We start from the raw sequence: 14,408 nt of genomic DNA on the forward strand, positions 1-14,408 counted from the left end.
AGAGCCAACTGTGCAAATTCCTGACAGGCAAATTGAGGCCCATTATCTGTAATTACTGTCGCCCAAATTCCACGCCAGAGAGCCCCTGTTCTCCAGCCTTCGGTAATGGCAGTTGCTGTAGTGCCAGACGCATCCAGGGAAAGCTGAAGAAGGGAGAGGAGCAGCTCTCTGAGGGCATTCCAGGCAGCCCCGGTCAAGAGACCCAAGTCTCCTCAAGTCTCCTCAAGAAACCCAAGTCTCCCCTGCTTACACCCTTCGAATAGCTCCTACTGCTCTCAGGATGGACTCTTCAGTTCGGCTTGTCCTCGTCTGGTCCATCTCCACCTCCAACTTCCTTCCCCTCCCTCCACGGAAGCCATGTTGAATTACTCATTGACCACGAAGCACCTGACCCCTGATTCCATTACCTTGCCCTCTACGAGGGTGCTTTCCCAGGTGGGATTTAGTCCTTCTGCCTGAAATCACCTCCATCACTAACTCCACAGCATTCTTAAGCATTTAGGTCTGCCCCTTCCTCTTCTCTGAGAAGCCTTCTTCATTTTCCTCAGGGAGGATTTTATTCCTTTTCTCTGGGCTCACAGAACACAGCATGTCATTCTATGTTGGATTTGTTTGTTTTCCCTACTAGATTTGAGCTCCCCGAGGGCAGGGGCACATCTTGCCACATTACCCTGGAACCCAACCCGAGATCCAGCATTCGAGGCATCCTTCCAATGAACGTTGGCTGCATGGACAAACGATGGCTTCCCTTGCTTTAGCGCTAATGACATTGTTCTTCCATTTGGTTAGATCAAAAGGTCCCGCTCTAGTCATTACTGCTCAAACCTACTTCAAAATCAATCTGTGGAAAACCCAAGAAGAGCATTTCATTAGTATTCTGAGGACAAATTCAACTCACCATGTGTCCTTCTATCTTTAATGCTGTTTAATCTGGGAGGGTTGGGTTCCCTAGGTATATAATAGGATATAAAGACTTAATTAACCTTGTTGCTTCTATTTCATCATAGGGGACCATTGAGGCCTTATTTAAATATGATTTGGTGTTAGTCTGTTTGTAGTTATTAAGAAAGTCCAAAGCTTTTTATTTGACTGCTATTCAAGGCATTGTTTGAAATGTAACTTCTAAGAAATATCTTTTTGAAGCAGAAATACAAAAGCGTCATTTATCCAAGTGACTCGATTCACCTTCACTGCAGACCTTTGCCAGTCCAGCCACCTCTCCTGTGATAACACTGTGGTTATTTAAAATATTTTGGGGTCTCTCCTTTTACTTCTTCTTTTTTGCCTTCAGATATACTTAATGATTCTTGTGTGAAAAGTGGTCCTGTTACCTCAGAATCCAAAATAACAATAACAATAACAGTATTGTCCAGTGAAATGTCCACCTTATTTATTTATTTAAAAGATTTTTTAATAAGATTTTATTTATTTATTTGACAGACGGAGATCACAAGTAGGCAGAGAGGCAGGCAGAGAGAGAAAGGGGGAAGCAGGCTGCCTTCTGAGCAGAGAGCCCGATGTGGGGCTCAATCCCAGGGCCCTGAGATCATGACTTGAGCTGAAGGCAGAGGCTTAACCCACTGAGCCACCCAGGCATCCCTATTTAAAAGAGGGTCTCAGGGAGACCCTCTGCTGAGCATGGAGCACTGAGGGATGTGGGGCTCCATCCTAGGACCCTGAGATCGTGACCTGAGCTGAAGTCAGATGGTTAACCAACTGAGCCACCCAGGTTCCCCAGCATCCACCTTATTTAACTTCTGTAAACAGTGTAGGGTTTTCCAAAGCTTGGCTATTCATACCATTAGCGGGAAGTCGGATATGTTAAGTAGTACTCACACATTTTAAAAATTAAAAAATTAATAATTACCTAATTATTTTAACGTGTATTAACTATATATTTAGTTACATATAGTGTATATATGTATACATTATACACGTACATATAAAACAAGCACATCAAACCAATAATTTTCATGGATATGGCTTAAGGAAAAGTGAAGCTTAGATTCATTTGCTAGAAAATATTCAACAGTAGTTCATGTTACAAGGGTAAGACAAAAATTGTGAAGGGAGCACAGAAATGAGTAAAATGTGAGAGACACTCATGGAATGAAAGGAGCAGAGTTTGTTGGGTACCAATTATTTTACTTATTAGCTGGGAGCCTGTGGGCAAGAACTTAACTTCTGTGAGTCAGTTCCTCCTTCCTACAGTGAAGAGAGTGAGTTGTAGCAGTGAGTAGAGATACATTTATGAGGTATCTAGCACAGGACCTAAAAAGCTCCAGAGTCAGAACCGTTTTTGTTTGTTTGTTTGTTTGTTTTAAATCATATCCACTCTCGGGGCACCTGGCTGGCTCAGTTGGTGGAACATGTGACTCTTGATCTCAGGGTTGTGAGTTCAAACCCCATGTTGTATGTAGAGATTGCTTAAAAATAAAATCATAAAAAAAATCACATCCACTCTCATAGGACAAAGATATGAATCTATTTTAAAGAAGTTGCCGGCAGCTCAAAAGGGAAGCCCAGAAGAGACATTTCATTAACTGTGAGGAGCAGAGGTGGCCACCCAATGCATAGCTTCTCAGGGATTGCCTTGAAGGCTCAAGCATTCATTTGAACCTATTCATTTGCACCTGTTTGTTAAGACTCCAATCACGTAACAGAGGAGACAAGTGGTTGGACCTTATATAAGGCTAAATAATTGATGTTGTCCTTGGACTCCAGCACTTTCTAAACCCTTAGACATTAAGTCAATGGGAGTCTGTCCTTTGCTGACACTTGCAGTGTTCTCTGCCCACTCTTTGTCTTTGGTGGGCTGGAAGCCAGATTCACAGCTCAGTTGGAGAACTCTGTGTTACTTTACGAACAACTTGCTCTTCCCCTTCATTCACATCTTCTGTGATCATGTACACTTACCCTGGTCCTCAGGGTGTTTGTCCTCACTTTCCTATTTTTATTATACAGATTCTCATTTTTTTTTTTAAGGTAGGCAGTGAGAAAGGAAGAGTACCTAAGTGTTTTTGTTGGCCTGTGGTACCATAACAAAATATCATTAGCAGGGTGCCTTAAACAGTGGACATTTATTTTCTCACGGTTTTGAAGGCTGGAAGTCTGAGATAAGGTGCCAGCCTGGTCAGGTCCTGTTGAGATCTCTTTTATTGACTTGGAGATGGCTGCTTTCTTGTTCTGCCCTCACATGGCAGGGGAAAGGAGGAGAGGATAAGCTCTCTGCTGTCTCTTTCTATAAGGCACTTAACCCATGACCCCACCTAACCCTAAATACCTCCCAAATGCCCCATCTCCAAAGACTATCATACTGGGGTTTAGGGCTTCAACATGTAAGTTTGGGTGGGGGAGGGGCTTAAACATTCAGTCCCTAATACTAAGTAAATAAGTAGATAACAAAAGTCATGTCATCTTTTGCCTGGAGCCAGGAATTCATCATCTGTGTCCCATCAGAATTTCCACATCATCCAAAATAGCTTCTTTCTTAGATCAGCCATTCTAAAACCAGGTAATCATGATAGAAATGGGCCAAAAATATTTGTTCTCATATTGAGTCAACTATCTATCCTTGGTTTTTCTTCAGCCATCATAGATTCATAAAAGATGTGCAAGATCTCCTAATGTGCCAATTTAGTGAGTTCTTATTCTAGCCAGTCACCCTATGTGTAAACGGCCCATAATGTAGGCCTGCAATACGGAAGGCAAGTGAAGAAAGTCATAACCCCATCTAGTCTCATAATAATCTTGAGAGTAGAGGAAAAAAAAGTAATCCCAAGAGTAAATTACTGTTCCACCTGCTTTTTGGAGAGGACCCAAATCTCAGTAAGACTAAGTAAATTTGCAGCATCACCAGTAATTGGGGGAGCCCAGATTTGAATACAAGTCTGTCTGGATTCAAAGGCTCTGGAAGTATTTTGCTGTATCTGCAACTCCTTCTTGGATAGCTAGTCCCAGGATTCATTCACTCACTCAACCAATCTTCATTGAGTTCTTTCTGTGTACCAGGCTCTGTGTGGGCAGTGGAGATATAGTAATGAATACAACAGACAAAAAAAAAAAAAAAGTCCCTGTCCTCTGACTTGCTTTCCAGTTGTAGGAGACAGAAAATGAACCAAAAAAATAGGCAAAATGAGTAGCATTTCCTAGAGTGATAAGTGAAAAATGGAGCAGGGGAGAGGGATAAAGATTACTGGGTTGGAGAAAGTCACAACTGAAAATACATCAGTCAGATCCTCAACAAAATATTAGCAAATGGAATTCAACAATACACTAAAAGGATCATACACCATGATCGAGTGGATTTATTCCACGGATGCAAGAACGGTTCAACAACCACAAATTAATCAATGTGATACACCACATTAACCACATGGAGAGTAAAAATCTTATGGTCACCTCAATAGGTGCAGAAAAAGCATTTGACAACATTTAACATCCATTCGTGATGAACACTGTCCACAAAGAGGGTATAGAGGGAACAGACCTCAACATAATAAAGGCTACATACGACAAGCCCACAGTTAACATCATGCTCAGCAATGAAAAGCTAAAAGCTCTTCTTCTAAGATCAGGATTAAGAACAGATGCCGACTCTCAACCCTTTTATTCAAAATAGTATTGAAAATTTTAGCTTGAGCAATTAGGCAAGAGAAAGAAGCAAAATCATCCAAATCTAAGAGGAAGAAAGAAGTAAGATTGTCACTACTTACAGATGATATAATACTATCTTTAGAAAACCTTAATAATTAGACCAAAAATTGTTGGAACTGATAAATCAATTCAGTAAAGTTGTAGGATATGCAATCAATATGCAGAAATTTATTGTGTCTCTGTGCTAATAAGGCACTATCAGAAAGAGAATTTTTTTTAAAAAATCCCATTTATAGTTGCATCAAAAAGGATAAAATAGTAATACATTTAACTAAGGAGGCAAAAGACGTATACACTGAAAACTATGAGACATTTGATGACTGAAATTGAAGACACAAATATTCTGTGCTCCTAGATTGGAGGAATTGATATTGTTAAAATGTCCATACTACCCAGGGCAATATACAGATTGAACAAATCCTTATCAAAATTCCAATGGCATTTTTCACAGACACATAAACAGATAGTTTATGTGGAATTACAAAAGGCTCCAAATAGCCAAAGCAAACTTAAGAAAGAACAAAGCTGGAGGTGTCATGCTTTCTCATTTCAAACTCAATTACAGAGCTATAGTCACCAATAGCATTGTATTGGCATAAAAACATACACCTAGACCAATGAAACAGATTAGAGAGCCCTAGGAATAAATCCACATGTATATTTCAATTGATTTATGACAAAGGAGCCAAGAATATGCAATGGGAAAAAGAACAGTCTCTTCAACAAATGGTGCTGGGAAAACTGTACAGCCACGTGCAAAAGAATGGAAGTAGACCACTGTCTTACACCATATGCAAGAATTAACTCAAAATGGATTAAAGAACGAAATGTGAAATGTGAAACCATAAAACTCCTAGAAGAAAACACAGGCAGTAAGCTCCTTGACATTGGTCTTGGTAATGATTTTTTGGACTTGACAACAAAAACAAAAGGAACAAAAGCAAGAATAAACAAGGAGAGTTCATCAAACTAAAAATCTTCTGCTCAGCAATGGAAACCATCAACAAAATGAAAAGATATCGTAACCTATTGCATGGGAAGAAATATTTGCAACTCGCGTGTCTGGTAAGGAGTTAATATCCATGATTATAAAGAACTTGTACAACTCAATAGCAAAAGACTCCCCGAAACAGTCCAATTAAAAAATGAGCAGAGGATTTGAATGTACATTTTTCTAAAGAAGACGTATTGATGGTCAGCAGGTCAATGAAAAGATGCTCAACATCACTGATTATCATGGAAACACAAACCAAAACCAATGAGGTATCACCTCACATTTGTTAGAATGGCTGTTATCAAAAAGACAAGAAGAAACAAGTGTTGGTCAGGATGTATAGAAATAAGAATTCTTGTGCACTGTTGGTGGGAATAAATTGCAGTCATTGTGGAAAACAGTTTGGAGTCTCCTCCCCAAAATTAAGAATAGAACTGCCTTATAATCCAGCAGGTCCCTTCCTTATGCAAAGAAAGTACAGATACACTAGCTTACAAAGGTATGTGCACTCCCACGTTCACGACAACATTGTGAACAATAGCCAAGATATGAAAATAACCTAAATGTTCCTTGATGAATGAATGGATGAAGACATGATACACATGCAATGGAATATTATACAGCCATAAAGTAGAATGAAATCCTGCCATTCACTACAACATGGATGGACCTTGCAGGCATTTTGCTAAGTGAAATAGGTCAGACACACTATATAATCTCTGTTGTATATGGAATCTATGCACAAAAGAAGAAAACCAAGAAAAAACAAAACAAAACAAAAAACCAACAACCAAGCACAGAAATACAGAGAACAGATGGGTGGTTGCCAGAGGTGGGGGATGGGCATGGGCAAAAATGGGTAAAGGAAGTCAAAAGATACAAACCACCAGTTATAAAATCAATAAATCACAGGGATGTAGGTCAGATCAGGACCTGAGCTGAAACCAAGAGATGGATGCTTTAACTGACTGAGCTACCCAAGTACCCACATGGCAGCCATTCTTAGCAATACTGTGTTGCATTTTTTAAAGTTGCTAAGAGGGCAAATCTTAAAAGTTTCCATCCCAAGGAAAAAACATTCTGTAACTATACATAGTCACGAATGTTAACTAGACTTATTGTGACTATTTCACAATATATATAAGCATTGAATCATCACGTTGTACACCTGAAACCAATACTGTGCATATCAATTATACTTCAAGTAACCAAAAAAAAAAAAAAAAAAGAAAGAAAGAAAGAAAGAAAGAAAGAAAGAAAGAAAACCCATCAGTCAGGGAAGTCCTTACCAAGGAGATAGTTAAGCAAACATGTGAAAATAGTTAAGTTCTATGAGATTGTCGCTAATTCTGAGGCCCCAAAGAGTAAGGGAGAGAGATTTTCTTTGAAAACTCATCATGGGGGGGTGCCTGGGTGGCTCAGTGGGTTAAACCTCTGCCTTCAGCTCAGGTCATGATCAGGGTCCTGGGATCCAGCCCCGAGTCGGGCTCTCTGCTCAGCAGGGAGCCTGCTTCCCCTTCTCTCTCTGCCTGCCTCTCTGCCTACTTGTGATCTCTCTCGCTCTGTCAAATAAATAAATAAATCTTTAAAAAATAAAAACTCATCATGGACTTTTTCCATGATCAGTGGAAAATGATATAAGTAAGTGATATGAAAATACACTCAAACTGACTTGAGCAAAAAGTGGGTATTTATGAGCTCAGGGAACTGAAAATCCCAGGCCAGTTGGGATTCAGGCATCACAAAATGTCATTAGGACAAATCTTCTTTGTTTCGTATTTATTTTCCTCCATTTGGGCTGCTATAACAAGAGATACTGCAGAGGGCATAGCTTAAACAGCAACCATTTAGTTCTCACAGTTCTGGAGGCTGGGAAGTCTGAGTTTAAGGTGTTGGCTGTGTCTGATGTGCGTGCATGCATTTCCGGCTCTACAGATGGTGATCTCCTTACTGTGTCCTCCCATGGTGGAAGGAGAGAGAGAGAGCGCGTCCATCCACCTACATTTCCTCATCATGAGCTCCCAAAGGCTCTACCTCCTAAAACCATCACACTGGGGAGTTAGGATTTCAACACGTCAATTTGAGGAGCACCTAAGCATTGGGTCTCTTCAGCATCTCTGCTTTCCTCTCTGGCGACTTTGTTCTCTAGCTTGACAAGCTAGACACGAGCTAGATGATGGCTGCCAGCAACTCCAGGCCAGCATCCTGCCCAGTTCAAACCCCGAAGGAAAGAGAAAGTGTCCTTCCGCTTATGGTCCGAGCAAAAGTCTCACTGTATCCCATTGGGTTGCGTGCTTCTGTGGACACATTACTGAGATGGGGAAGGAAACCCACCCATTGGCTGGGTGTGGTCACCTGGCTTCCCTGAGGTCAGAGCGAGAGTCAACCTTCCAGCAGCAGGGAGGGCGGGGCCGGAGGAAATTTGGGTGTTGCCGGAAGGAAATGAACAACTGTTGAGTGGAGAAAGCGACTGGTATTCACTGTACTTCTGATCTAAAACCAGGTTCTTCTATCCCATTGTGTACAATATTGGTCCAAAGTCCTCCATGCCCAGAGAATGGTTAAGCATAGATCTCTCCCTACCAGATGATTGCAAACAGATTCAGTTTGTTCAGTGGGGCTGGTGGTTTCTGGGGTCTCCTGTTACCACATAGAACTTCTGGGCAGCATAGTCCTGGGCAATCAGCCTCTAGAGAATGGCTGGATATGCGGTTTTGGCCTGGGACCTCTGTGTTTCCTCTGTGAGCCTTAGTGAGCCACATCACAGTGCCTGATATCACCAATGTCAGAAGTTCAAGGCGTCGATTGAGTGATAGATTGATGTGTAGTTGACACATGATGTGACATTAGTTTCAGGTGTACAACACAGCGATCCCACAAATCCATGTGTTAACACTAATCTACACCATAGTGTAGCTGCCATCTGTTACCATACACTTCTGTCACATGACTGTCGACTATGGTCCCTGCAAGGAGTTCACGGCTTTTAGAGTCTTGTTGCAATCATACTGACACCTTACCCAATGGGCCCAACCATATGCTGACGACACAGTCTTAAATTCTGGAAAGAGAGTCCCGCCACGTTAGTAGAAGCTCGCTGTTTTCCTAGGAAGTGTTATGCTTGTGTTTGGGTGCTAGATGGTCATGGGGCTGGGTCTTGACCCCACAACTTCTTGCTGTGGGGGCCTGGGCAAGTCATGTGACTTCCTCAGCCACAGTTTGCTCATTTGCATAATGAGGTCATTAGGAAAAGTAAATAAATGAGCAGGTAGAAAGAAGCAGAATACGATGGGTGGCTAGGAGAATTTTGATCTTTTTTTTTTCCCCCCACTTCCTTACTCTTTTTTTCCACGAGGCCATTATCAGTCTCCCTTGGAGTCCATGTTATGCAACTTGCAGATAAACTTGTCAAATAAAAAGAAATGAAAGGGATAGGCAGGTGAACCCCAGGGCAGAGCTGGGAGCTGTGCCGTTGTGTGGAAAATCACAGGCTTTGGAATTAGATTGGATTTTGAATCCAGAAGGCCTTGGGGAAAGTACTTAATATCCCGGAGTTGTTTTTCTCCTCTCCACAATAAGAAAAGCATTTATTACTCTTTTTGATGGTTTCAAGAATCAACTGAAATAATGTATGTGAGGTCTTCTGCGGGTCTTAGCCCTGTTTACTCTCGCTGGTAAGTAACACCCGCTTGTTTGACTGGCAATCAAGACACTCACATGAAAATGTCCAGAGAGAATAATTATCTATTTTCCTGAAGGCCGGAATGTCCAGAACTCTGCTTTACTCTCCTCCCTTTGGGCTTGTGCAATGTTTCCTCTTCTGTTGGAGGCTGGGCCAAGGAAATAAATGTCAGTCAACAAAGGTGTACTGACAACCTGCCAGACAAGAAGAATATGCCGTTTGTGGGTGGGAAACCAAATAAGTAAAAGCTATAATTCTTGTCCTTGAGAAGCTGCAGACCTAATGAGGAGAAATAAATGTGCAAAAGAGGTATTTAAAACACTCATGAGCGGGGCGCCTGGGTGGCTCAGTTGGGTTAAGCCTCTGCCTTCAGCTCAGGTCATGATCTCAGGGTCCTGGGTTCGAGCCCCACATCGGGCTCTCTGCTCAGCGGGGAGCCTGCTTCCCCTTCTCTCTCTGCCTGCCTCTCTGCCTACTTGTGATCTTTCTTTCTCTGTCAAATAAATAAAATAAATAAATAAAAATTAAAACTCTCATGAGCAAAATCATAGCCGGTCTGCCCAGTGCCAAGCGTGGAGGCGTGACCCAAGCAGGGTGGGCAAAGTCAGGGAGGTTTCGAAGGGCACAGATTAGCTGTGAGGAGAGACCCCAGCAGAAGCCTGGAGGTAGGTTGAAAACTCTGCCTGTGGGATGGTGGCCTCCCTGACTTGTCTGCTCACCAGTAGAGCCCCTCATGGAGGTCCTGAGCAGACGAGTCAAAAGGCCCTTGGGCGACTGGAGGAGGGCAATTACAAGTGGTGTCATTACCTATTACGGGCTCCGGTAACAAAAACAAATCCAAACGGTCTCCCCAGACCAACAGGTTGGAAGGAGAGTTGAAACTCTCACCCACACAAGGCAGGCACAATCCTTGTTCTGGTTTTCTCTAACTCGGTACTTTCCGACAATGCATATATAATGGCGAGGTTACCTTCCTCTGTGTAGGGCTCTATTGAGCCAAAACTGGAACTCCAACAGGGGTCACGTGTCAGCACAGATCAGGTCCCAGAGCCATCTCTTCCTCGGACTTAGATCACGGGTTCTGCCACTTGCATGGCTATGGACAGAGGACCCTGAAGGTGAGGGCTTTGAACGCTGGTCTTCGATTTCAATCTCCCAAACCTACCTTAGCTTTCAAACAGAACCTCACTCTGTGCTCTTCTCTACAGCTGGGTGACATCAGGGCGTGGCTGGGTCTCTTCCTTGCTGGGTGGAATTTTGCCAGCTAAATATAAGGGTGATGTTGATAGTGATAAGTCCCTCTTCTGATTGATGGGAGATAAATTCACTTACAAGGCTGAGCACCGTGCCTGGCACATAGGAGTCCCTACATACCAACTCTCTGCAACCTTCAATGAGTTTGGGGTTTGGTGAAGTTGGGTTACTATTTTTCTCAAGAGCACAAGGGGCAGATTTATATGGTCCACAGTGGACTGGAGCTTAGGGTAAATCCAGATGTGAATCTAGCATAATGGGATGGAAACTCTTCTGCCTTGAACCTTCTGGTGACTTGAGCATCGGATATTCTCTTTAGTAGGAAGTTTAATGGAAAGATCCAGTGGCACAGAGGCCCCCATGTAGGCTAACATTTTTTTTTTTTAAGTATTCAATGTGAGTCACTGAGTCACTCTTTTTCTTTTCTTCAGATGTTAAAGTGAGGTTAAACACGGATACAGAGCTTTGTCATCAAAGTCTTGGTGTCTTACCCAGCTCCTTTATGCCCTAGGCCAGTTTGGAAGATATTACAGATGAGAGAAAGCCTGCTTAGGGAAGACTTATTGAGGAAGAGAACTGGATGGGTGAACATATTTGATCCTTGATGCAATTCCAAAGAATGTAATGACACCTGGAACCTTCTTTAGACAGAAAATGATGTCATGCAGCCTCTCTTGGTAGGAGGGTTCAAAACAAATGGCCTCGGCAGTGGCCCTAGGTTGCTTGGAGAGCAGTTGGCATTTCTCCTCTGGCCCACCCCCTCTCTGGCCCACAGCTGACGAATGGAAGCATCTGGGTTCTCAAGATTCTGGCCCGGGAGGTGAGAGGCTAGAGGGGCATAGCCCTGGGTTGGGAGTGAAGATTCCTGAGTGCTGGTCCCCCTCACTGCCTGCCCGTGAGCATGTCACTGCATCTCTGGGTCTCAGCTCCAGCAGGTTCCAGCTGACCTCTGAATTCCCTCTGAGGTCTACTGTCTTTTCTTTCAACAAATGTATCGCTTGGTTCCTAACTGAAGAGTAAGTTCTTACCAGACTGAGGCACCGCTGACGTGAAATTGCCTCATTACATTATGAACTTCCTCTGGCTTTCCAAAAGGGGCTGAGGAAGAGCTTTAGTCGGATTCATCACGAGGATGAGCACATAAGTCACGAGTTCCAGGATGCAGAGTCTGCTCTTTACTGTCTTGGAGGTAGAGCCCTCCTCTACCTCTATCCACTATCCACTCTCCTCCCCGCACACCACCAACCACGGTCTGATGCCTCCGTGTTGGGAGGGATCTTTTTTTTCACTCTCTAGCTGAGATCGCTCTCTTGTATTCAGTGCTGGCTTTCAAGTCTACTTCTTTGCATAGAGGCTTGTCCCTTTTCTCAGACACCCAATGGGGGCAGCCCACGACCTCTTTCCTCTTGCCACTGTGGACGATGTGTCACAGCAAGTCGAATCATGGAGAAAGCATGAACTTTCCTACGTGCTCCCCAGACATGTCTGTATTCTCTGCAACCAAGCTCAGTCACTGGCCAAACTCTCAAAACTCCTATGTCTCTAAAATTCCAGGAGGACTGGGGTGCTTGGGTGGCTCAGCCAATGAAGCATGTGCCTTTGGCTCAGGTTATGATCTTAGGGTCCTGGGATTGAGCCCCGCATCTGCTTTGCCCCCTCCCTCTGCTTCTCTCTCTCTCTCAAATAAATAAATAAAGTCTCAAGAAAAAAAAAATTCCACAAGGATTGTTTGTTCCCAGGTGAAGTTCCTGGATTGGGTGCGTTTATAAAATTGATAGAGGGCCAGGTCTGAGAGAAGCCACCCATTGAGTGGTGAGAACTGGCCACCCAGAATATAAAATTTTCTAACAGTTTGTTTTTTTTTTTTTTAAGTAGGCTCTGCATCCAACATGGGGCTTGAACTCATGACCCTGAGAACAAGAGTCACATGCTCCACCCGCTGTGCCTGCCAGCACTGTACCCCTCCCCCACAGCGCCAGCACATTTTTTAAGCCTTGTATCACCTCATGGGCCTCACAGCATTGCTATGTGGTAGCTGTTATTAAATCCATTTAACAGATGAGGAAAACCAAGTTTGGGGGGACTAAGTTTTGTCCAAAGTCATGTCACAAATAAGGAGTGGCTCTGGGGACCTAAATCCAAGTCTTTTGATCCTGAGTTCAGTGTTCTAACCGTGAATACAGCAGAACCAGGAAGTCAACTCAAGTCCACATTCCCACATCAGCAGGAAGAATTCTGTGAACATTTCTCGGTCACTGATCTCATGACTCATAGGTCCAATTTGTTTGCCAATATCATTTTTATGGTGGTTTAGTCATTTTCCTGACACCGTATGTCTCATGCAAAACAAAATTAAGTGGATAAGATACTGGGGGCCACTCATAAGAAGTTGACATTCCAGAGAAACAATTCAAGTGATAGAACGACGTTTTATGGGGTTTTTTTTTGTTGTTGTTTAAAGTGAGAGCAGAATAAGGGGCAGGCACTCAAAAAATAGCATTTTTAGAGGAAAATTGTTCCACCAAGGCAAGTTCGAGTCACCGATATGTTTTTTCCTTCATCCCATAGTAACCGAGCATCAATTATGTGTCAGGCTCTGTACTAGCCACTGAGGACACAATGATAAGACTTGGTCCACACCATCCAGTAACTGGATGTCCCATGGGGATCTAGAAGAATCAGCAGGGACTCGGTTGTTAAAAGAGACCCCAGAAGACATGTGTATATAGAGTCTTGTGCTGCACTGTGACAGGGAAGGACTAACCGAGGCAGTGATCTTTTACCCAAATTATAAAGGACTAATAAAATCCGGCCCAAATAAATAAGGGGGAAATGATCATTTCAGAAAATCACCACCACCATGAGTACCACCCACCACCATATAATTACTTCTTATGAGCCAGACACTGTTGTAATCATTCTGCAGACATTAACTCATCTGACCCCTCACCATAAACCACAAGGAGGTTCTGCAATTATCCCCATTTTTTGGATGAGGAAAATGGACGGGGATTAAGTGACGTGCTGAAAGTCACCCAGCCAGTAAGTGGCAGGGTCAGGGTTTGAACCTGGGCCACTTGACTCCGGAGACCATGTGGTTGACCACGGTGATGCCTACAGCAGAAAGGGCCACTGGCATAAAGATGAGAAGGTGTGTGTGGGTGTCTGTGTGCAGAACTAGATGCGTTTCATGGTGCCAGGAGCGTGGCACGCCACCGTGTCTGCCTTCGCTGCTCTCCACGCTCCTTTTCCTCCCCCTTCTTCTAGCTCCTCAATCTTCTCTCCATGAAGCACCATTTTATTTTTTTTTAAATATTTTATTTGTTTATTTGAGAGCGAGAGAGAGAGAGTGAGCACAAGCAGGGAGAGGAGCAGAAGGAGTGGGAGAAGGAGGCTCCCTGCTGAGCAGGGAGCCCGATGTGGGACTCGATCCCAGGACCCTGGGAGCATAACCTGAGCCAAAGGCAGACGCTTAACTGACTGAGCCACCCAGGTACCCCGATGCAGTATCATTTTAAATTCATAGTGTGAGTGTCTGAACCCCCAGTGAAGCAGACTTCAGCTGTGCATCACAGAAATGCTAGCCTGTTACAGATGGGTTTTCATTCTTTTCCTCTGACGCTGCTTCGCGCCAAGACCTCACTCCCTGAAGTTTTATGAGGGTGTCGTGGGAGGAGCTGGTTTATTTCTGACTCACATGGACTGGAAAAGGTGCCTGTGGAAGCCCTGCCATCCCTGGCCTTGACTTCTGTCTTCCTTGTGCTGAGAACGCATCAAAACCATAGCCTATCTTCAGAAGAGAGGTAAGTTCGATACTCTGCT

General features: G+C 43.5%; 1 long non-coding RNA gene across 1 annotated transcript in view; it reads left to right on the forward strand.

Annotated features, from left to right (window-relative positions):
* The first annotated feature begins 14,151 nt into the window (after positions 1 to 14,151).
* Positions 14,152 to 14,408, forward strand: part of LOC125105397 (uncharacterized) — a 45,093-nt gene continuing 44,836 nt past the window's right edge. Inside the window, exon 1 of the long non-coding RNA XR_007128887.1 lies at positions 14,152 to 14,389. This is a non-coding gene — a long non-coding RNA (uncharacterized LOC125105397). The remainder of the gene's footprint in view (positions 14,390 to 14,408) is intronic.

The sequence above is a fragment of the Lutra lutra genome, chromosome 7 (assembly GCF_902655055.1).
Source record: "Lutra lutra chromosome 7, mLutLut1.2, whole genome shotgun sequence".
Lineage (NCBI taxonomy): Eukaryota > Metazoa > Chordata > Mammalia > Carnivora > Mustelidae > Lutra > Lutra lutra.